Here is a 22942-nt window from a genome sequence, read left to right as displayed (position 1 = left end):
TTCAAGAGAGCGAGAGTTGCACCCCTTCTGAAAAAACCTACACTCGATCCCTCCGATGTCAACAACTACAGACCAGTATCCCTTCTTTCTTTTCTCTCCAAAACTCTTGAACGTGCCGTCCTTGGCCAGCTCTCCCGCTATCTCTCTCAGAATGACCTTCTTGATCCAAATCAGTCAGGTTTCAAGACTAGTCATTCAACTGAGACTGCTCAAGACCTATCAGCTGCCTTCGATACTGTGAACCATCAGATCCTCCTCTCCACCCTCTCCGAGTTGGGCATCTCCGGCGCGGCCCACGCTTGGATTGCGTCCTACCTGACAGGTCGCTCCTACCAGGTGGCATGGCGAGAATCTGTCTCCTCACCACGCGCTCTCACCACTGGCGTCCCCCAGGGCTCTGTTCTAGGCCCTCTCCTATTCTCGCTATACACCAAGTCACTTGGCTCTGTCATAACCTCACATGGTCTCTCCTATCATTGCTATGCAGACGACACACAATTAATCTTCTCCTTTCCCCCTTCTGATTCTAAAATGACATTGGCTTATGGTAGAGAAATGATCATTCAATTCTATGGCAACAGCTCTGGTGGACATTACTGTAGTCAGCATTCCAATTGCACGCTCCCTCAAAACTAGAGACATCTGTAGCATTATGATGTGTGACAAAACTGCACATTTTAGAGTGTCCTTTTATTGTCTCCAGCACAAGGTGCACCTGTGTAATGATCATTCTTGATATGTAACACCTGTCAGGTGGGTGGATTATCTTGGCAAAGGAGAAATGCTCACTAACAGGGATATGTAAACAAATTTGGGTGCAACATTTGGGATAAATAATATTTGTGTGCATATGGAACATTTCTGGGATCTTTTATTTCAGCTCATAAAACATGAGACCAACACTTTTACATGTTGTGTTTATGTTTTTGTTCAGTGTATATATTATTTTATACAATTGCTCAGAGAAAGATTTTTTCAAAACAGTAGGGGTCAAAATTCTCATAAATAAAGTAGTCAAAAGTGTAATATTTGGTCCCATATTCCTACCACAGAATTACTACATCAAGCTTGTGACTATACAAACTTGTTGGATGCATTTGCAGTTCATTTTGGTTGTGTTTTAGATTATTTTGTGGTAAATAATTTGTGTAATTCTATACACTTCTACATTAAAGTGGATGATACCATGATTATGGATAATCCTGAATGAATTGTGAATAATGACGAGTGAGAAAGGTACAGAGGGTCAAAGATTACACTCCATATATATTTTTCTGAACATTTGCATTAGTATAAAATAATTTGAAAAAATTAGCTAACAATATATTTCAGTATTTGAATGATTTATTTTATACAGTCAGTATTGCTAATCTTTATCAAGGGTGTCAAGAATTCCAGACCCCACTGTACATTGTAATCAGTTTGAACAATTGTCTAAAGATACTGTAGCTATTTCAGTCACTTCTAGCATTCCCAGAGGCAAACCAGGCTTTAATAATCTAACCCAGCCAATCAAGATTTATGAAACGAGCCATGAGGGAAAATGAAAGGAAACCATACCCACCAACTTATAATTTATTATTACCATCATTAATGAGAAGTCAGATGATATTTCTGGACTCCCACAAAAATAAGAAATGATATCTAAAGAACAGAGCTACATGGTTTAATTACACTAACCCCACGGTGAGTGAAGTCATTGGAAGAGGCTTATTTTGAGAACCGCATTCAGATGAGAAGTGCTGCTTCAGCATCAAGTCCTGGTCTCATGGTTTGGACCCACTTTTGTTTGGTCATGCCCTTTGGCTACAGACTGCACTGTGTGCCCAGACCCCAGTTAACTCATTTAGATTTTGGTTTGGCCGCTTGGATCCTGAGTCGTAACCAAGAGCATGAGATGGACCAGGCCTCACCACACTGTGTATGGTTAAGATGTGCCTTTCTAAATTAAAGCCATCTGCAAGAGTTGCTGTTTACCGGTAGAAGTTTTTGGTTGCACTTAAACATTGTACCCTTATGCCTTATAGTTAGCAGACAACCAGAATCGTAATTACACAGTTGTACATGGTAACTGGAAATGAAAGGAAAGTTGCCATGTTCTGTTCAAATGACTTACTCACATATTTACCGTTTAGTTTTGTAATTACACCATAATGTTGTATGATAAGTATAAATGGCTTTTTTTCTGCTGTCTGCTTCATCATTTAATTTAGTCTGTGACTGAGTCTCATCAGACAATGAATAGTTGTCTATGAACAGGTCATCTCTCCGTTAACAGATGGTAAAGGCCAGGTGAAAAAGATATCAGACTAAAGGAGCTGAAACATTATAGAGTAAAAGAGACGATAAACAGAGCCATCTGAGAATCTCTGCCTCTAGTAAATCAGCCTGTTGGCTACTATCTCTCACTGTGCACAGCAGTGTGTTTGTGTTTGTGTGTGTGTGCGCTGTTTCCAATCAGCCTGACGGAGCTCTAATTGATTCTGAGGTTCAAGGCAGGCAAAACAGGTGGGAGGAATGGAAGCATCCGGCACTTATGACACTAAACATCCATGACACCAGCAGCCCCCTCCCCATCTCTTCCCCTCCCACCCCATGCTATGTTTCTTTGGCCAGGCAATACCAATTAAACAGAGGAAGCTGAACTTTGGAGCAGGTAGTCTAGCCATTCAGAGCATTGGGTCAGTAACCGAAAAGTCGCTGGTTCGAATCTCCGAGCCGTCCAAGGTGGAAAAAATCTGCTGTTGCACTTGAGCAAGAAAGTTAACCCCCAAACAACAACTCTGCCGTGGATGTCGATTAAGGCAGCCCCCGCACATCTCTTACTCATAGAAGACACATTTTGGTTGAATGCATTCAGTTGTGCAACTGACTAAGTATCTCCTTTATTGACCTGGCCTTTGGCTCAATTGGCTAGCACGGTCACACATACCTGCTACAATAGGTGTGACTGTGAGACAATCTACGGTCTCCCTCAGTGGGTCCAGGCAGCCAGAAATACTTGCAGGTTAGCCGGCACGTCACAACAGTGAGCTTAAGGCAGTTCAGACTGTCTGGGAATACGAGAGGAGAGGAACACTATGCCCCCTTGAGGTGCAGCCAAAATACATAAACCAGAGAGGCCCAGGGCATTGGTCCTGTAGCATCTGCCCCTAAACCAGCCAGTAGTCTTAACAGTCTGATTTCTAAGAGGTACCACTGTCTCACCACAGGAGAAAATCCAAGCAGGCTGAAACTCCTTATCTCCTGTGTCTTGCCAAGCATGCAGCTCGGTAGTTCACAGAAAGGATATAGATACTCCCAAATGGAATCTGCTCTTTCTGGTGTTTTTCTCTCAGTCTGGATGTAGGCTTAGCCCTAGTGCAAGCTGTGAAAGTCATTTTGGGTATGATGCAATGCATAATTTCCCCAAGTTTTTGTTTAATTTCTGGTTCCAAACACGTTGAAGATCTATCACCGAATCCAGGTATATTTTTTATGGATCTCTAATAATTTAAGTGCGGGCCATTGAGTTCCTACGAAGAAGCAGCTTGCCAAAGGAATTGGAATCGAATTGCATGTTCACAATTCCAAGTTGGCAAATTTGCAGAAAGGAAGGGACAACTATGTTAACTTTTGCCAAGTCAATGAGACTTTGGTTCCTTAGCGCCATTAAAGCAACATTAAAACACCATAAGTGACTGATAAGGCTGGGAAGAACACTCCTAAGTATTGTGTCATTAGGGGAAGAGTACCGGACAGACAACTTAGCAGCGTAGTAATAGCAGCTATTTGGCAGGACAGTATGACAATTACAAAGAGGCCTTTTGGTGGAATTTATTTACATTAAAGCCCCTGAACATCCAAGTTAGGACCAGACATCCAGTAGAGTTTAGCATCCTGTGAGAGAGGATGAGACCAAATAGTGGAACAAATGCCTCCCCAACACAGCCATGTTTTTTGTTAACGAAAACTGGAAAACAATGTTTACGAGATTACATTAGTGATACGTGTACTGTACACAGTAGGTTGTGGACAGAATTCTACTTGGAAATATATGGTAGGTATCTTAACCCAGGTTTCCTGAAAGTATATATGGCTTTCCCTCAAGCTATTAATCAAATGCTCCTCAGTCTGTTCATGTTGTTGATGCTGTTCATGTTGTTGATGTCCACCTTCATGTAGCCTTTGTGTGCTGTGAGAGAAAGCCAGTCTTATTCATATTGGATCCATAAGCATACTTACAGGGTGCAGAGTAACCCTGTTACCCCAAACTTGAATTGTGGCATCAGTACTATTCAGGAAGATCCTGTCTCTGACAAAGTTATAAGATCATTCCCTAGAGCAGTTGAAGCCATGTCTGCCAGATGGAGGGACTAGGCTAAGTTGTGGAGCATGGCAATCGATGTTCCACCCAAGTCATCACTCAGGAGCTGGAAGGATTGAGCAGGAATGGCCTTGTCAGGGTTCCGTGGCGTGATGGCTACCTCCCTCAGGTCCACAAGTGCAACGACCTCAAGGGGAAAAAAGGAAGTGCTTTGATGCCCCTCTGGGTGGTTTCCAACCCATCACTCTCTCTCAACCTCTCTCTATCTAATGCTGCATTCAAAACCACTGGGAACTGAGTTCTGTCAAATCAACACGTCAGTGATCTTCAGGTCGGAAAGTCAGAGCTCTTGAAAGAGGCCCGAGTTCCTGAGTTGGGATTCCGAGTTGGATGACAGTTCAAATAGATTTTTTTCCCAGTCGGAGCTAGTTTTTTTCTTCTGAATTCCCAGTTGTTTTAAATGCACTGAAATCGAAGATTTCCGAGTTCCAAGCTCCCAGTTGTTTTGAATGTGGCATTACTCCTGACACGGGTCTTATGAAAGGCCTGTCGACTCTAACGTGACCCTTAGGGCAGCTGAAGGTACAATAGAGTTGCAATATGGAGCAGGAGGAGAATGATTCCAAGGTCGTGGTAGTTAGGTGAACATGGCATTGTTTCCAGAGTGATTGACTTGATAGGACTTTGCAAGATTTTTTACAGGTATGATTGAATTGATAAAATATCTCCCATAGGCCGGTGCACAATTTTATTTTTTATTTTTTTTGGCCCAGCGTTCTGCGGGCTAGGGGAGGGTTTGGCCGGGGTATGCCGTCATTGTAAAATAAGAATTTGTTCTTAGTAATATCTTCTTATGGCTGGGGGCAGTATTGAATAAGGTGCGCAGAGTAAACTGCCTGCTACTCAGTCCCAGCTGCTAATATATGCATAGTATTAGTATATTTGAATAGAACACACTCTGAAGTTTCTAAAACTGTTTGAATGATGTCTGTGAGTATAACAGAACTCATATGGCAGGCAGAAACCTGAGAAATAATCCAACCAGGAAGTGGGAAATCTGAGGTTGGTAATTTTTCAACTCATTCCCTATTGAAGATACAGTGGGATATTGGTCATGTTGCACTTTCTAAGGCTTCCACTAGATGTCAACAGTCTTTATAAACTTGTTTGAGGCTTCTACTGTAAAGGAGGGGCTCATAAGGGCTCTTTGAGTCAGTGGTCTGGCAGAGTACCACAAGCTCGTGACGCTCGTTCACGTGAGAGGTAGCTCGCGTTCCATTGCTTTTCTACAGACAAAGGAATTCTCCGGTTGGAACATTATTGAAGATTTATGTTAAAAACATCCTAAAGATTGATTCTATACATTGTTTAACATGTTTCTACGGACTGTAACGGAACTTTTTGACATTTCGTCTGCTCCTAGTGAACGCGCTTCGTGAGTTTGGATTTGCTTACAAAACGCGCTAGCAAGAGTAGCTATTTGGACATAACTAATGGACAAAACAAACAAAAGAAAAATGTATTGTGGAACTGGGATTCCTGGAAGTGCATATTTATAATGTTATTTCGGACTTCTGTTGACTGCACAATATGGCAGATTTTTTTTTAGCTTGTTTGGTCTCTGAGCGCCGTACTCACATTATTGCATGGTTTTCTTTTTCCGTAAAGCTTTTTTGAAATCTGACACAGCGGTTGCATTAAGGAGAAGTGTATCTAAAGTTCCATGCATAACACTTGTATTTTCATCAACATTTATTACGAGAATTTCTGTAAATTGATGTGGCTCTCTGCAAAATCCCCGGATGTTATTGGAACTATTGAACATAACGCGCCAATGTATACTGAGATTTTTTTATATAAATATGAACTTTATCGAACAAAACATACATGTATTGTGTAACATGACGTCATATGAGTGTGATCTGATGAAGATCATCAAAGGTTAGTGATTCATTTTATCTCAATTTCTGCTTTTTGTTACACTCTTTGGCTGGAAAAATGGCTGTGTTTTTCTGTGACTTGGGTCTGACCTAACATAATCGTTTGTGATGCTTTCGCCGTAAAGCCTATTTGAAATCGGATACTGTGGTGGGATTAACAAGAAGTGTATCTTTCAAATGGTGTGAAATTCTTCTATGTTTGAGGAATTTTAATTATGGGATTTCTGTTGTTTTGAATTTGGCGCCCTCAGCCCTAAGAAGTTTTAACTGATTTGCCTGGTTAAATAAAGGTTAAATAAAAAAATAAGACGATACTAAGCCCAGTAGCAATGTGCATTGCAAGACAACAAGTTATGTTATGTGAAATGGTTGGGATGGTACAGATGAACATGCAAATAATGGTCATCCAACTATAGTCAGCTTAACAAAACAAACAGAGTGGATTATACATTTTGGTTCCAATGAAATTTCATACTTTAGATTTTTGTCCTCTCCTTGGTGTATCCTTAGACAAATATACAGTAGGAGAAGGTTCCTGAAAGACAAGTGGAACATACATACCGTACAGGTCTGAGCCTTTAATAACTCTGAGAGACTATAGGACTGTTTTGGGATGTTTTAGATGAAATGGGATTTCTCCTTCTGCTGTGAAAATACAACTTTCATGTCCAGCGCAAAGCAGTGACATTTGTTCTCAGTAGGCTTTAAAATCCCTGCTCCCTCTCTGCCTTTGTTCCCAGTGAAAGCCTGTTATGACTACTATCAGCTGCTTGTTGGGGGTTGACTAAAACCTTCAACCTGATGAAATGGGGAGAAGCAAATTGGGAATAACACGAGAGCATAAAAAGGAAGGTTCCAGTGACGACCGACAACTATTTCAGTCAGTCAAAGTTGACCAATGTCCTAGACACACTAGTATTTGTTGCCTCGATTTCCAGATATCATCTCAGGACAGTGGGTAATCATACTCTTTCCTGGAACCCAGTAATGTATGTAACTCTGTCTGTGTGATGCCAGTCTATACTTTGTCTATTAGAAGCAAACAGGCCTAATTGCTGGCCTGCAGCTAGATTGGCTCGGCTGTCAGCTGAGAAAACATGAGAGCACCTCTGGTAATTGCTGCAATTCAAGAGCTAATCAGACGCCCGCACAAACCAATTAGACTGGCAGGGATCACTGACATACCAGCCCCAAGCTCCCCTTGGTCTTAGTGGAGCCATCCGCTCCACCACTTCATACACACTTTCCATCCCAAACACACTCCATTACTCCTCTGTCCTTCCAACAGCAGGAATATTGATCTGTAAGCACATGTGCATTCCAAAAAACACAAGGCCTGGTAGTTTAACAAGTTCTGTATTTTTCTAACCAAAGGGAGTGTGCCAAGTGCCACTTTTTATTTCCTACGCAAGATCACAATAACTACGTAAATGAAGGATGCAGGTTGCAGAAATAACATTTTATGTGTTGCACAGCTGGGACATTGTCAGTCTCCAAGCAACTGTTCTATAAATTTGTGCTGGCAGAACTGGCCCCAATTAAAGGCGTTCTTGGTGTTTCTTTGGCATAAATCAGAACTCTAACCCCAGGAAGCATTTGATCATGCCCACCTCAGCTGTCCATGTTTATATTTAGTGTTGGGGGGGAAAAAGAGAGTGGTGCTGTACATTTCCAGCGAATCCCAACTGGCTTGTGTGTTTTATGGTTCTAGCAGCTCTTATGCCCTCAACAGTCCCCACGACGGTGCATTTGGAGACACTCGGACATGAAACGCAGTGTGGCTGAATAGCAGTAAAGTCTGCACCAGTAATCTGCGTGATAATTCCCAAGCCCTGTCTGTCATCTCATTGCCACGGTGACTGCAGATGTTCCAGGTTCCTACCACTGGTTACTGTCAGTCACACTCAAACCCTATTCCCCTCCCCCACTGTACCCCTTGTCCACATGTACATATGAGTAAACCAATCAGAACATTACGTAATAAAATACTTTGAGATGACTGGTCCGCGTCTCTTTGACACATGGCATACATGTCAAATTGTTCTCACTGCTGGATTGATGCCTATTGTAACACGTTGGGTTAATAGTTCAGCACTGCAATTCCAAATGGAAAGAATGCTTTAATGTAATAAGCCCATCATAAACATTATAAACAATTGTATGTAATTAACAGCTAACAACACTAGTATTACAGCCTTGACATCAACATACTGTACCTCTCTCTCTCTCAACCCTGTGGTTTCCTAGAACCTGAATAACATGTTTCCAGTGAGATAACAGAATGAAGATAAAAACAACAGAACAATTCAAAAAAACTGAGAGTGAACCAAAAGCATTCAGATGGAGACTTCAGAAAAACACATGGCTGGGAACAAGATGTCTCGGCTTTTGAGTTACATCTTTCTACAGTACATTCAGGTAGAGATGGTCTGGGATTACTGACACATCCCCGAAGATGATGGAGGCTCTCGGGTACCCTCCTTAAGAACCTGTCAGGTCACTGAACCACAGCCCAGCTCTACTGTATGGACGGGGGGTGCAGGGGATCACGTCTGTGTGGACGGGACGGGACGGCACAGGGGCTTCATCCTCTCTGGGTCAGCACGATGGTTAAGTGTTTTCAAGGCAATAAACTGATAATGTACCCTTTCATCCAGGATGGGGCTCTGTTGTTATCGCCTCTGGCATGGACCTCAATCACTCCACTGAGTGCATAGTGGAGGGGATGGGTGGGTATGGGGGCAGGGGGAGGGGGAGGGGAGGAGCGATGTCAGGGGTTAAAGACTGGTGATCCCCTATACAATGGCAGATTATGAGTCAGTGTTGGCCAGCATTGCTAGTTGACCACGCTTCATAGCTTTTTGGCTATTTCAAAACAATGTGTGTCAAACTGTTGTAAGGCTGAGAGCAGCTCTGGTTGGAAATGGATAGCTTATAGAGACGCTCTACTGATACAGGGGATATCCTAAACAACATCGTATAGTCCTGGCATCAAGATTGTATTGCAGTGTGAATAATATACTGCAGCCTAAATATGAAGCCATCATTGAAATATCTTGAGTTACAGATATACTGTAAATACAGTATCGCCTGTCTCCAAAAGATCTATATAGATTTCAGGTTGACATGTTATACGACACGTAATACACACAAAGCACTTCAAATAATGAGCCTCTTAGCTTGACACCATTGTGCAAGCCTTGGAACTGTACAGTATGACATTAGCCACCTGTAAAACACTGGCCATTAGTACCCCTTCAGGACCTGCCAACAGAAGCTCTGAATAACATAAGCACTGGTCTTGGCCTGAGCAATCCTTCTGTACTAATGGATAACATAAGCTGAAGTTTGCAGTTATTGTGGCTGGAGAGACAGACGTTCCCAACTGTTCCGTTAGATCAGGGGTATTCAACTCTTACCCTACGAGGTCCGGAGTCTGCTGGTTTTCTGTTCTACCTGATAATAAATTGCACCCACCTGGTGTCCCTGGTCTAAATCAGTCCCTGATTGGTGGGGAACAATGAAAAAACTGGCTTAGATGTCCAGAGTTGAGTTCGAGGGAGTTAGATGAAGGTCAATGAGGAGTAATTGCAGCCATGTCACAGTTGACTAGAAACTGAATGGACTAAACCCCTCTCATTATGCCAGTGGCTTGCTCTGTTGACTCATGTGTAGGACGTCCCATTAATGACCATCGCAGAAGTTAGTGGGTGGTAATTTTGTCCGGAGCACTTGAAGAATGACAGTCTAAATGCTTCGTACATTGATTTTGTCCATTTTTAAGGTAAGAGCCAAGTCAATTGAATCAATCCCGGGTTTCATCAGTTACAGTTCACTGATTTTGAATACTTCTATAAATTGCATGGTATAATCATGTTAATTTGATAGGTTTAGATTGGTCCTTATTATTGGTCCCCCCTCTTCCCAACCAGAGTTAGTTCAGAAGCCCTGAGAAATTGGACATACCTTCTAGAGGAGGGGTGCATAGGGAGCAATTCCTTTCATGCATACCCTTCAGGCCAAAGCACCTATGGGTCATTTAAGTGAGTTCAACGCAATCAGTTCCACTGTGTTTTTATTTTAAATGCAAGCAACTCTTAAAATCTGATGGTGTCTTGTTGACGACCCAACAAATGATATTTCCAGCAACGGCTGTCCGTCTGTCTACCAGAAAATACCACAGGAAAGTTGTGCATAAGAGCCAAGAAGCTTGAAAGAAATGTGCAACATAATATCATGTCAACAAATCTGGGGTACATTACAGTAAAAGTAGCAGAGGGACACTGCATTTCTTTAAAAATTACAGATACATGTACAGTGCCTTCGGAAAGTATTCAGACCCCAGACTTTTTCCACATTTTGTTAGGTTACAGCCTTATTCTATTTTTTGTTAAAAAAAACAATGTCTCATTATAATCTACACACAATATCCCATAACGACAAAGCAAAAGCAGGTTTTTGATATATCACATTTAAATAAGTATTCAGACCCTTGTTCAAGCACATTTGGCAGTGATTACAGCCTCAAGTCTTCTTGGGTATATGACGCTACAAGCTTGGCACACCTGTATTTGGGGAGTTTCTCCCATTCTTCTCTGCAGATCCTCTTAAGCTCTGTCAGCTCTGTCAGGTTGGATGGGGAGTGTTGCTACACAGATATTTTCAGGTGTCTCCAGAGATGTTCGATCAGGTTCAAGTCCGGGCTCTGGCTGGGCCACTCAAGGACATTCAGAGACTTGTCCCGAAGCTACTCCTGCTTTGTCTTGGCTTTTTGGGGTATCTGTACTTTACCATTTATATTTTTGCCAACTTTACTTTTACTTCACTACATTCCTAAAGAAAAGAATGTACTTTTAGTCCATACATTTTCCTTGACACGCATAAGTTAGTAAATTATGTCTTAGTGTTGGAGTGTGCCCCTGACTATCCGCAAATAAATAAATACAATTTTTTTTTAATCCTTTTTTTATAAATACATATTATATATATAAATAAATACAATTTAATCGTGCTGTCTGGTTTGCTTAATATAAGGAATTTGAAATGGTTAATACTTGTACTTTTACTTTTCACACTTAAGTACATTTTAGCAATTCCATTTACTTTTGATACTTAAGTAAATGTAACACTTTTAGACTTTTACCTAAGTAGTATTTTACTGGGTGACTTTCACTTTTACTTGAGTAATTTTCTATTAAGGTATCTTTACTTTTACTCAAGTATGACAATTTAGTACTTTTTCCACCACTGATCCTGACTAGTCTCCCAGTCCCTGACACTGAAAAACATACCCCACAGCATGATGCTGCCACCAACATGCTTCACCGTAGGGATGGTGCCAGGTTTCCTCCAGAGGTGACGCTTGGCATTCCGGCCAAATAGTTCAATCTTGGTGTCTTTGGATAAGAGAATCTTGTTTCTCATGGTCTGAGAGTCTTTAGATGCCTTTTGGCAAACTCCAAGTGGGCTGTCATGTGCCTTTTACTGAGCAGTGGCTTCTGTCTGGCCACTCTACCATAAAGGACTGATTGTTGGAGTTGGTTGTCCTTCTGGAAGGTTCTCCCATCTGAAAGTAGGAAACAACATCTCCACTTCGCTGATCCTCAACACTGGGGCCCCACAAGGGTGCGTGCTCAGCCCCCTCCTGTACTCCCTGTTCACCCATGACTGCGTGGCCATGCACGCCTCCAATTCATCAAGTTTGCAGATGACACAACAGTAGCGGGCTTGATTACCAACAACAACGAGACAGCCTACAGGGAAGAGGTAAAGGCCTCAGGAGGCTGAAGAAATTTGGCTTGTCACCAAAAGCACTCACAAACTTTTACAGATGCACAATCGAGAGCATCCTGTCGGGCTGTATCACCGCCTGGTACGGCAACTGATCCGCCCACAACCATAAGGCTCTCCAGAGGGTAGTGAGGTCTGCACAACACATTACCGGGGGCAAACTACCTGCCCTCCAGGACACATACACCACCCGATGTCACAGGAAGGTCATAAAGATCATCAAGGACAACAACCACCCGAGCCACTGCCTGTTCACCCCGTTATCATCCAGAAGGCGAGGTCAGTACAGGTGCATCAAAGCAGGGACCGAGAGACTGAAAAACAGCTTCTATCTCAAGGCCATTAGAATGTTAAACAGCCACCACTAACATTGAGTGGCTGCTGCCAACATACTGACTCAACTCCAGCCACTATAATAATGGAAATTGATATAAAAAATGTATCACTAGCCACTTTAAACAATGCCACTTAATATAATGTTTACATACCCTAAATTACTCATCTCATATGTATATACTGTACTCTATACCATCTACTGCATCTTGCCATCTTTATGTAATACATGTATCACTAGCCACTTTAAACTATGCCACTTTTATGTTTACCTACCATAGATTAGTCATCTCATATGTATATACTGTACTCGGTACCATCTACTGCATCTGGCCTATGCCGTTCTGTACCATCACTCATTCATATATATTTATGTACATATTCTTTATCCCTTTACAATTGTGTGTATAAGGTAGTAGTTGTGGAATTGTTAGGATAGATTACTCGTTGGTTATTACTGCATTGTCTGATCTAGAAGCACAAGCATTTCGCTACACTCGCATTAACATCTGCTAACCACGTGTATGTGATAAATAACATTTGATTTGAGAGAGGGGAACCGGCCAGAGACTTGCTCCAGTGCCTTTCCGTTCACCTTCACACTCCTGGGCCAGACTACACTCAATCACAGGACCTACTGAAGAGATGAGTCTTCAAAAACGACTTAAAAGTTGAGACAGAGTCTGCGTCTCTCACATGGATAGGCAGACCATTCCATAAAAATAGAGCTCTATATGAGAAAGCCCTGCCTCCAGCTGTTTGCTGAGAAATTCTAGAGGCAGTTAGGAGGCCTGCGTCTTGTGACCTTAGCATACGCGTATAACGCTCTGGGCGTAGTGGGTGCGAAGTCAGGTGCAGGAAGCAGAGAGTACAGGGTAGTGCTTTTAATTGCACACACGGCGAACATAAGCCACCCCACGAAACACAGGACGCACAACAAAACAAATGCCCCAAACACAGAGACTCAAACAGTCCAGAGAAAAGCCCATGAACGAAAAGAGGCTAGCACTGGAGTAATATGATCCATTTTTGGGGGGTTCTAGTCAAGATTCTAGCAGCCGTGTTTAGCACTAACTGAAGTTTATTTAATGCTTTATCCGGGTAGCCGGAAAGTAGAGCATTGCAGTAGTCTAACCTAGAATTGACAAAAGCATGGATTAATTTTTCTGCATCATTTTTGGACAGAAAGTTTCTGATTTTTGCAATGTTAAGTAGATGGGAAAAAAGCTGTCCTTGAACCAGTCTCGATTTGTTAATCAAAAGAGATATCAGGCTCCAGAGTACCGCTGAGGTCCTTCACAGTTGTATTTGAGACGACTGTACAACCATCAAGATTAATTGTCAGATTCAACAGAAGATCTCTTTGTTTCTGTAAGGTAACAAAATGTGGAAAAAGTTCAGGGGTCTGAATACTTCCCGAAGTCACTGTAACAGCTTAGTTTATGAATAAAGTGTATATTTTACTTCTAGGTAATTTTATTTGAGGTATAGTATTTTTGTATTTTTTCTCTATACTTCCAAGTCTCCCTTTTCATTGGGAACCATAGGGCCATTCACCACAACTTCAAGGGATCCTAAGCAACTTTTGTCAAAGTTAGGATGATGTTTACATTTTCAACAGAGACTAACAACAAATGACAGTTCACAGTTAAAGAAAGTCGCCGTGATGCTTTTCTAAATTGAGGCATTGAGGCACTGGTAATATCAGAGGGGTACGTGTGTAGAATTGAGGTCAGGTAAACAGCAATGTCCGTAATTGCTAAATTTCTGACAGCTACAAGTTTCATACCATGTTTTCATTAAAGAGATGAAAGGGTAGTCCTAATGAACATCTATCAAGTTCATCAGGTTACGTTCAAAGTATGTTTTGTTCCTCTTCAAAGAGTTGTAGCCTCAGAGGAAAGTAGATAAATGTAAGGAGATTTAGGGTAGATTTATTTGCCCTAGTTTACTGTATAGGCTACAAGGTAGACACTCGCAACACACAGGCACAGACATACACACACACATACACACACATGCACGCACACACAGGTTGGGGAGGGGGGTGTATTTTTATCCATTAGGAAGTAGCCTCCAATTGGGTCCTTAGAATGACCATGCAAGTAATAATCTTAAACTGTGTTTAGACAGGCAGCCCAATTCAGATATGTTCACATCAGATCTTTTTTTTAGAGCAGATCTGATTGTTTAAAAGACAAATTAGTGAAAAAAAGATCAGAATTGGGCTGCCTGTCTAAACGCAGACTTATTGTCCTAAAATATAAAAGTGGTTACTGCATTTTGTGCTTGACAAAAGTGCTTGAGGTTGGTTAATTGCAACAATATTGATTTCTGTAGCACTTGTGTTGATAACGAGGATATCCTGAAGATATAGTTGCTTCAAACTGCTTGAAAGAAGAACCGTATCACCTTGTATTTATGTCCACAGTTTTTGTGTGGTCTGTATCTAGCAACGTGTTATTAAAGCTCTATTAAGCACCCAGATCAAACCGCAGTCAACATCTCGTACAATACCAGTCAAAAGTTTAGACACACCTACTCATTCAAAGGTTTTTCTTTATTTAGACTATTTTCTACATTGTAGAATAATAGTGAAGACATCAAAACTATGAAATAACATGTGGAATCATGTAATAACCAAAATAAAGTGTTAAACAAAACAAAATATATTTTATATTTGAGATTCTTCAAAGTAGACACCCTTTGCCTTGATGACAGTTTTGCACACGCTTGGCATTCTCTCAAGCAGCTTCACCTGGAATGTTTTTCCAACAGTCTTGAAGGAGTTCCCACATATGCTGAGCACTTGTTGGCTGCTTTTCCTCCACTCTGCGGTCCAACTCATCCCAAACAATCTCAATTGGGTTGAGGTCAGGTGATTGTGGAGGCCAGGTAATCTGATGCAGCACTCCATCACTCACCTTCTTGGTCAAATAGTCATTGCACAGCCTGGAGGTGTTTTGGGTCATTGTCCTGTTGAAAAACCAATGATAGTGCAAACCAGTTGGGATGGCGTATCGCTGCAGAATGCTGTGGTAGCCATGCTGGTTAAGTGTGCCTTGAATTCTAAATAATTCACTGACAGTGTCACCAGCAAAGAACCCCCGCACCATCCCACCTCCTCCTCCATGCTTCATGGTGGGAACCACACATGTAGAGATCATCCGTTCACCTACTCTGCATCTCATAAAGACAGAGGTTGGAATAAAAAAAATCAAATTTGGACTGATCAGACCAAAGGACAGATTTCCACCGGTCTAATGTCCATTGCTCGTGTTTCTTGGCACAAGCAAGTCTCTTCTTCTTATTGGTGTCCTTTAGTAGTGGTTTCTTTGCAGCAATTTGATCTTGAAGGCCTGATTCACGCAGTCTCCTCTGAATAGTTGTTGAGATGTGTCTGTTACTTGAACTCTGTGAAGCATTTATTTGAGGTGCAATTTCTGAGGCTGGTAACTCTAATGAACGTATCCTCTGCAGCAAAGGTAACTATGGGTCTTCCTTTCCTATGGCGGTCCTCATGAGAGCTAGTTTCATCATAGAGCTTGATGATTTTAGCGACTGCACTTGAAGAAACTTTTAAAAGACCGGATTGACTGACCTTCATGTCTTAAAGTAATGGACTGTCATTTTTCTACAATGTAGAAAATATTAAAAATTAAGAAAAACCCTTGAATGAGTAGGTGTGTCCAAAATTTTGACTGGTACTGTACATCCACCCATTTCATACACCCTTGACCTTTTCTATTTTTTACCATTTCCTAATGATAAAGTTAAATGCTACCTTCAAATACTCCTTGGAATTCAGATTTCGCAGTTGGTGAAGTAAAATAGACATTATCGCATTCAAGTGCTTTTCAACTCAGATAACAATTCAGCCATTGAGAGTTTAGCTAGCCAGATGAGCTAGCTAACATTGCTAATATTAAAGTTAGGCAGCTTGCAAACATTGTCAAACTAGCAACATTATTCACATTGTCAAAGTTTGACGACTTTAAAAAAACGCCTTTGTTTTTTAATCTTTAAAAAAAAAGATGAACTGTGGGAAAAAACGGTATACTTTTTGTGGCATTGGTAGTAGTCATATACATAACTGCTTGGCATCCGACCATAAGGCTTAGCATGTAGACCGTAAGGCGCTACAGAGAGTAATGTGTACGGCTACGTACATCACTGTGGTCAAGCTTCCTGCCATCCAGGACCTATATACTAGAAGGCCCAAAAATTGTAAAAGACTCCAGTCACCCAAGTCATAGACTGTTCTCTCTGCTACCGCACGGCAAGTGGTACCAGAGCACCAAGTCTAGGTCCAAAAGGCTCCTTAACAGCTTCTACCCCCAAGCCATAAGACTGCTGAACAATTAATCAAATGACCATCCGGACTATTTGCATTGACCCCCCCCCCCCCCTTTTGTTTTTACACTGCTGCTGCCTACACTGTTTATTATCTATGCATAGTCACTTTACCCTGACCTACATGTAGAAATTACCTTGAATAACCTGTACCCCTGCAGTTGACTCGTTACCCCCTATATATAGCCTCATTATTGCTATTTTACTGTGTTACTTTTTTAAAATAGTAAATATTTTCTTAACTCTATTTTCTTAAAACTGCATTGTTGGTTAAGGGCTTGTAAGTAAGCATTTCACAGTAAGGTCTACTACACCTGTTGTATTCCGTGTGTGTTACAAAATTTGATTTGATTATAGTCCCAAAATGTAATAACATATGTAAAAATTATAATTTTGGACCTAAAGTATTTTCTAAAACAGGAAAGTCTGGGATTAGGGGTATGTGTGACGTCTCAGTCAAGCACTGAAGCTAATAAAGTTGGCTCACGATTATCATTTTACTCACCTTAGCAGAGCTGGTTAGACTGTGTTGGATGAGTGACTGTAACTGTGTTACTGTGTTGCCAGATTGAAACCCACATGTGACTCCACACAATGGAAACCCCCATCAAAGCACTCTTAATGAAGTAGAGGAAAACCTAGGCGAAATCAGCCAGTTCGGTCCCTCTTTAACTATTAGTAATTCTGATTTTGAGCATCATTTAAGTCGGAAACTCATATGTTCACCTTTCCAACAGCACTTGAAGGCAGCAATATATTTAGGGGTATAGTTATTATTTATGCACTTATAGCCACAGTATATAGTATCCATAAAATACCACTTTGATTTCTGATCGATATGCCACAAAAACCATGAGTGGATTTTAAAGGGGAAACAGTGTGGGAGTAGCACAGTCATTCTCAAATGTGTAGCAGCTGGTTTCACTGTCTGCTAAGGAGTGGCCCACCGTAGGATGGCTAATTGTCTCTTTTGAAGTTGTAGCCTCATTTCCAAAATACGCTCGCTTGACTTCTGGCAAAGTTGCACTGCGTCTTCCAAGGGGCCATGTGACCAGTTGAGGTAAATTACAGCAGCAACCGATGGATAATCCTTTTACCGCTTTTGAAAAATGTGCAGAATTGTAAATTCAATTGAAGCTGCCCACTCTTTGTTTCATTTTCACAGAATTGGGTCACTCTCAGATCTACTTTTTTGTCTGGGCTTTTTGTTTTTCAGAAATATTATTTTTGAAAAAAAAAAAAATTTTTTTGTCATTTCATTTTAACAGCAGCTTGCATACTGTAGGCATATGTTCTTAATCTTATAATTTAATGATTGGATTAAACCCGCCATCCTGCCTGTATGACTGCATGATTCTTAATTGTTTTCCATGTATCTTACAGTTAGCCCAAGCACATGGGGAAAACATTACTCCTAATGCACTCTTTAATGACTACATAGGCCTGTGTTCCTGCTCTTGTAAGTCTCCTGTGTTTTAGGTCCAAGTCTTCCTAGCTTCCTGTTTAATCATTGGTGGTTTCAGTTTTAGGGTGGGACATCAAACTGAAGGTACAGGTATTCTCTAATGAGTCCACATTGTCTGGCTCTTCTATTGTGACCTTTGACCTCGGCATCGATCTGCTTGAGAACAGGTCTCCCATCCAAGATGCGCACAGTTAATCAAAAAGTGTCTGAGCCATAATCCATCAACGGTGTAAATGCCCACAGGGCACAGACGTCAATTCAATGCCTATTCCACGTTTGATTAAACCAAAGTGTGCCCAGTGGTCAGGCACCCAGTGGTCAGGCATATGATTTCTCGTCTGGCTTCAAGTCATGATTATAAACACAAATGGACAATGGGTATTTTAGCCCTCCCTTACAGACTCAACGTGATTCTTGAGTATTGACCCTGAGGACTACATTTATATCAGCAGACTCCACTTGACAAGACAATGTCAAAGAGAGTGAATAATGAGGCCGTAGTGGTTAGAGCAAGAGAAATGTAATGGTGTCCCTACTGGGCATTTGGGCCTACAGTGTAACCCAGGGGTCATACATCTAGGTCCTTAACTCTAATACTGTAGTGCTGCATTCACCTGTGTGTTTGGAGCTGTTGCCCCTAACCACGGGCGTGGTTGACTCTGGAGAGCTGCTGGTTGTGAATGGTTGGCTTACATGTACTATATTCACAGACAGCCCATACTTTCGCTCCAATAATGGAAGGAAATGTCACTCAACACTACGATCACCTGTCACGAAATGGTCAATTATCATTCGATGACATCTGGCCTCTAAGGAGAAGGGCAAACATCTCAGGTTCTACAATACTGTTAAGAGCTGTGAGGACTGGGATATGCATGCAGTTTCCAAAGACAGTCCACGTCTGAAAGACAAAATAGATTGGACTAAGACAGACAAGATGTACAAATACGAGGACTCTAATGTTTTTTTTTTGGGGGGGGGGGGCGCAACGGCTTCCCTGAACCTTGGAGATTTCAGACTGAGATTTCCAGACTGAGAACCTTCCAGACTGAGATTTCACTGGACTGAGACCAGTGAAATCCAACCACAGGCCATATTTTCTGTTGTATGATAAACAACATTTTTCAAATGCATTTCAGTTTATAATAACAATAAAACTATGACTTAAATATCAAAATACAGTAATTAAAAATATTAAAGCAGGACGATTCTGTTGAAATCAACTTTTCCTTTGTCCATCTTCTTGGGTATCTTGAGCATTTCCCGACTGAAGATCCCAAAGCCGTACTTTTAACCACCTGTAACAGGCTCCTCAAATATGATTCCATATCCTCTGCAATAGAGAGCTCTGTCATTATTATGGCTGTTCATCTTGCAATGTTTCCCCTACAAGGTGCAGTAAAATGTTTTTGATGAAGCATTTAATGTTCCGGGCTTTCAGTGTCCGCCCCCAGTGTAACATGGCCTTGCTCTATGCAGCGTTTTCATCCTCGCGGCGGACAACTGGGTCAGTGGACAAAAATCTCCCTGTGGAGGTGAAGCAGAACGGAAACATCAAACATTTTCGTCACGAGTGTTGACAGCTAAATTCACTCGGTAGACAAGAGCAGCGTCTTCCTCCATGTGTCGCTGAGAAAGTTTGGTGGGGTTATGAGTTTATGAGCAAATTAAGATAACACTGTTATTATGATTGTATAAATGTGTAATAACATATGTTACCTTAATCCATGAGTGCATCTGTGATACTTTTAGCCACAATGAATTCCTGGATGGTGAATTTTCATGGGGAAATACCAGAGCCTTTGACTTTCACGGCTTGGAAACATTTAACTCCCCATACCTGTCTATACAGCCTGTGCATTTCAATGGGGCGGTTAAATATAGTGTCTCCCTCTCTCTCCTGTTTCAAGAAGACAAAGGAAACTTCATTGCACGAAACACACTGGCCTTCACCCCTGACAGAGGGGTAAGTGGTAATATCTGCTGTGTTGACCTACAGACCTCTCGTCTTCTTCAGACTTCCCAGCCCTAACAAATTGCTTCCTGGTCATGCTTTCACATAATCATACAGACAGTGGGTGGAAGTTGCATGTGGGTCATTCATGTGGAAAATCATATGCGTTTATATGACCAAAACTCAATCACTTTGGGGTAATGATGTTCAAGGTTTTTAGAGTCAGATGCTCAAATCTGGTATATGCCACAAATAGAGTTTATTGGACATACCGGCTGGTCCATTGTCTGTACATTGTCTGTATCTGGACTGTGTTTCAACTGAACAATTCTAGAGGTAATTGCTGTACGTGAGAATGTGTTCTCATTCAGGTGAAATAAAAGGTACTATAAATAAAGGAATACATTTGTTTGATTACAACAACTCACACATATTGACTGCTAACTGAATCTATGTCCATGTCTGGTCATTTGATGCTCAGGGAGTGCACGTCAGTCACAAAGCCCTGAAATCGACATTAGCGCTAAATAACACAACAAAGGCCCATCGCTGATTACAAAATGGCCGCGCTGCATCTCCTGCTCCATGCATCTCAGACAGAGAGGAGAGGCGTCTAATTGTCTGTCCAGCTGGAGGACATACATGGTAAGACCCGGCACCTTCATGACTAATGTACACTCACAGCCCCTCCATCACACACAGAGCTCTGCTATGACGCCTAACGAGCAGGAATATAAATTAAGACTGCATCAGACTGTGGGCTGATCTAACATAACAGATTTAATAGCCATAGAGCGTAAAGGATAGGCCAAATTATCAAGCGCATGTTGACATTACAGCGTGCTCAATACCAGTAGCATAGGCTACTTGAAAGCTCATTAGACAGCAGATGGGCCTTGACAGACAGCCGGGCATCCTGGTTTTCAATAAGGTGATTCTCTCTGAATGGATCATTACAGACAGAACCTGAGTGTCTACTTAACCAAGAGGAAATAAAAACGACAAAGGCTTTGACATAGAAGGCACATACACTATCAAAATGACTAGTACATTTTAGTAGCCAAATTAAAGGAAGCTGTTTTCACTATACTTCAATATCTGTGGGCAAATTTTGGGCTCATGGGCAAGGGTGCTGCTTAACTACAGCTGAGGTAATTTGCCTGAAATTGTATTTAATTAGGTTACTTTCATCAAATAGACAAAAAAGGTCCGCCCGCTTGTTGTTTTCCACTTTCCCTACCTCCAAGGGTGTACATTTCTACCGCCAGCAGGCAAGCGGAGTTTGTCGCTCAAGACGTGATTTGCATCTCTGGCGAGTAGCCCGCAATCATCAGACCTTGGCAGGCCAGTTTCCCATCTCTGGCTTTGAGCCTCCACTTAGAGGACAGCTATAAGCCCTAGGCAAGCCATCTAGCCATGAGTTAATTTTAAAGACAATAGCAAGGAATTTCTCTAATCTCAAATTCGTCCTGTCACCTTCCAGCTAACCACAGCCAACCAGAAGCTGCAAGCTGTTTTTGTTGTTTGTAGAAATACCTTACATTTGTTGCAATTTTAATTTGATTTGATTTAAATTGCCAATTTAAAAACACCATACAACCACACGTGGACATAATGCATTTAAAATCATTCAGCATGACACAAAAAGTGACACAGCTAATAATTTACAGATGAAGTAGATTGATTTAATACTTTTTTTCGGGGCAACACAACGTACAGTAGGTGGCGGCACCTCAAATCCCACAGAAGAAGCCGAAAAGCCTTCAACAGGAAGTTATCTTTGTTACCATCCTCCATCGAGCTTTCAAACCATTCTTTCATACTTGATAGTAGCCAGTAGTTTTTGGAGAAAAAAAAATCAACAGGCTTTTGGAACTAAAGAACAGTTTAATTGTTTGTATTTATCACCTCCTTGAAATACCGAACAATAATACACTAGCGGCACCCATTCAGTCGATATAGATAGATGGGGCACTGTAACGGTTTTCTTGTGGTGAAGGAGAGGCGGACCAAAACGCAGCGTGGTTATATTGATTCATGTTTAATAAAGAAAGATAAACACGAACACTACAAAACAATAAACGTGGAAAACCAAAAACAGCCCTATCTGGTGCAAAACACAGAGACAGGAACAATCACCCACAAACACACAGTGAAGCCCAGGCTACCTAGGTATGATTCTCAATCAGAGACAACTAATGACACCTGCCTCTGATTGAGAACCATACTAGGCCGAAACATAGAAAAACAAACATAGACTGCCCACCCCAACTCACGCCCTGAACATACTAAATAATGACAAAACAAAGGAAATAAAGGTCAGAACGTGACAGGCACCCATTCACAAGCACCAATTCGGTAGCCTAGATTTGAATCTTACATAGAGAGACTAGAGTGAAATCATTTGCCGTTGACAATAGACCTTTTTTTTATTTATTTTAATCGTTTTTAGTTCCCTCATCTGTTTATGCACCAGATTAGAATGCAAAGTTTGTTTGCAAGTTTGTAAGTAACAGTACTGCTTTCCTTCATTTTTGTGTAGTTTTACTTGTGTAACGTTATTGTCAACGAGGACAATAATGCAAGCTAGCTAGCTAGCCTAGATAGTTAACGTTACTTGGCTAGCTTGCTGATGTTTGATGTCTTGCTAATATTAGCTAGCTAGCTAGAAACTTGCCAGAAGATTACAACCCTATCATTATGCTTGTTTACACTGAGCTGCATTGGGGTCTGAACACAATCATGGTTACATTAACACACCGTGGAGCCAGCATGAGATATGGGTCAGAAACGTACTTCAA

Source organism: Oncorhynchus nerka, linkage group LG28 (genome assembly GCF_034236695.1).
Source record: "Oncorhynchus nerka isolate Pitt River linkage group LG28, Oner_Uvic_2.0, whole genome shotgun sequence".
Classification (NCBI taxonomy): domain Eukaryota; kingdom Metazoa; phylum Chordata; class Actinopteri; order Salmoniformes; family Salmonidae; genus Oncorhynchus; species Oncorhynchus nerka.
The sequence above is the reverse complement of the archived record's forward strand: the minus strand, read 5'-3'. Positions refer to the sequence as shown.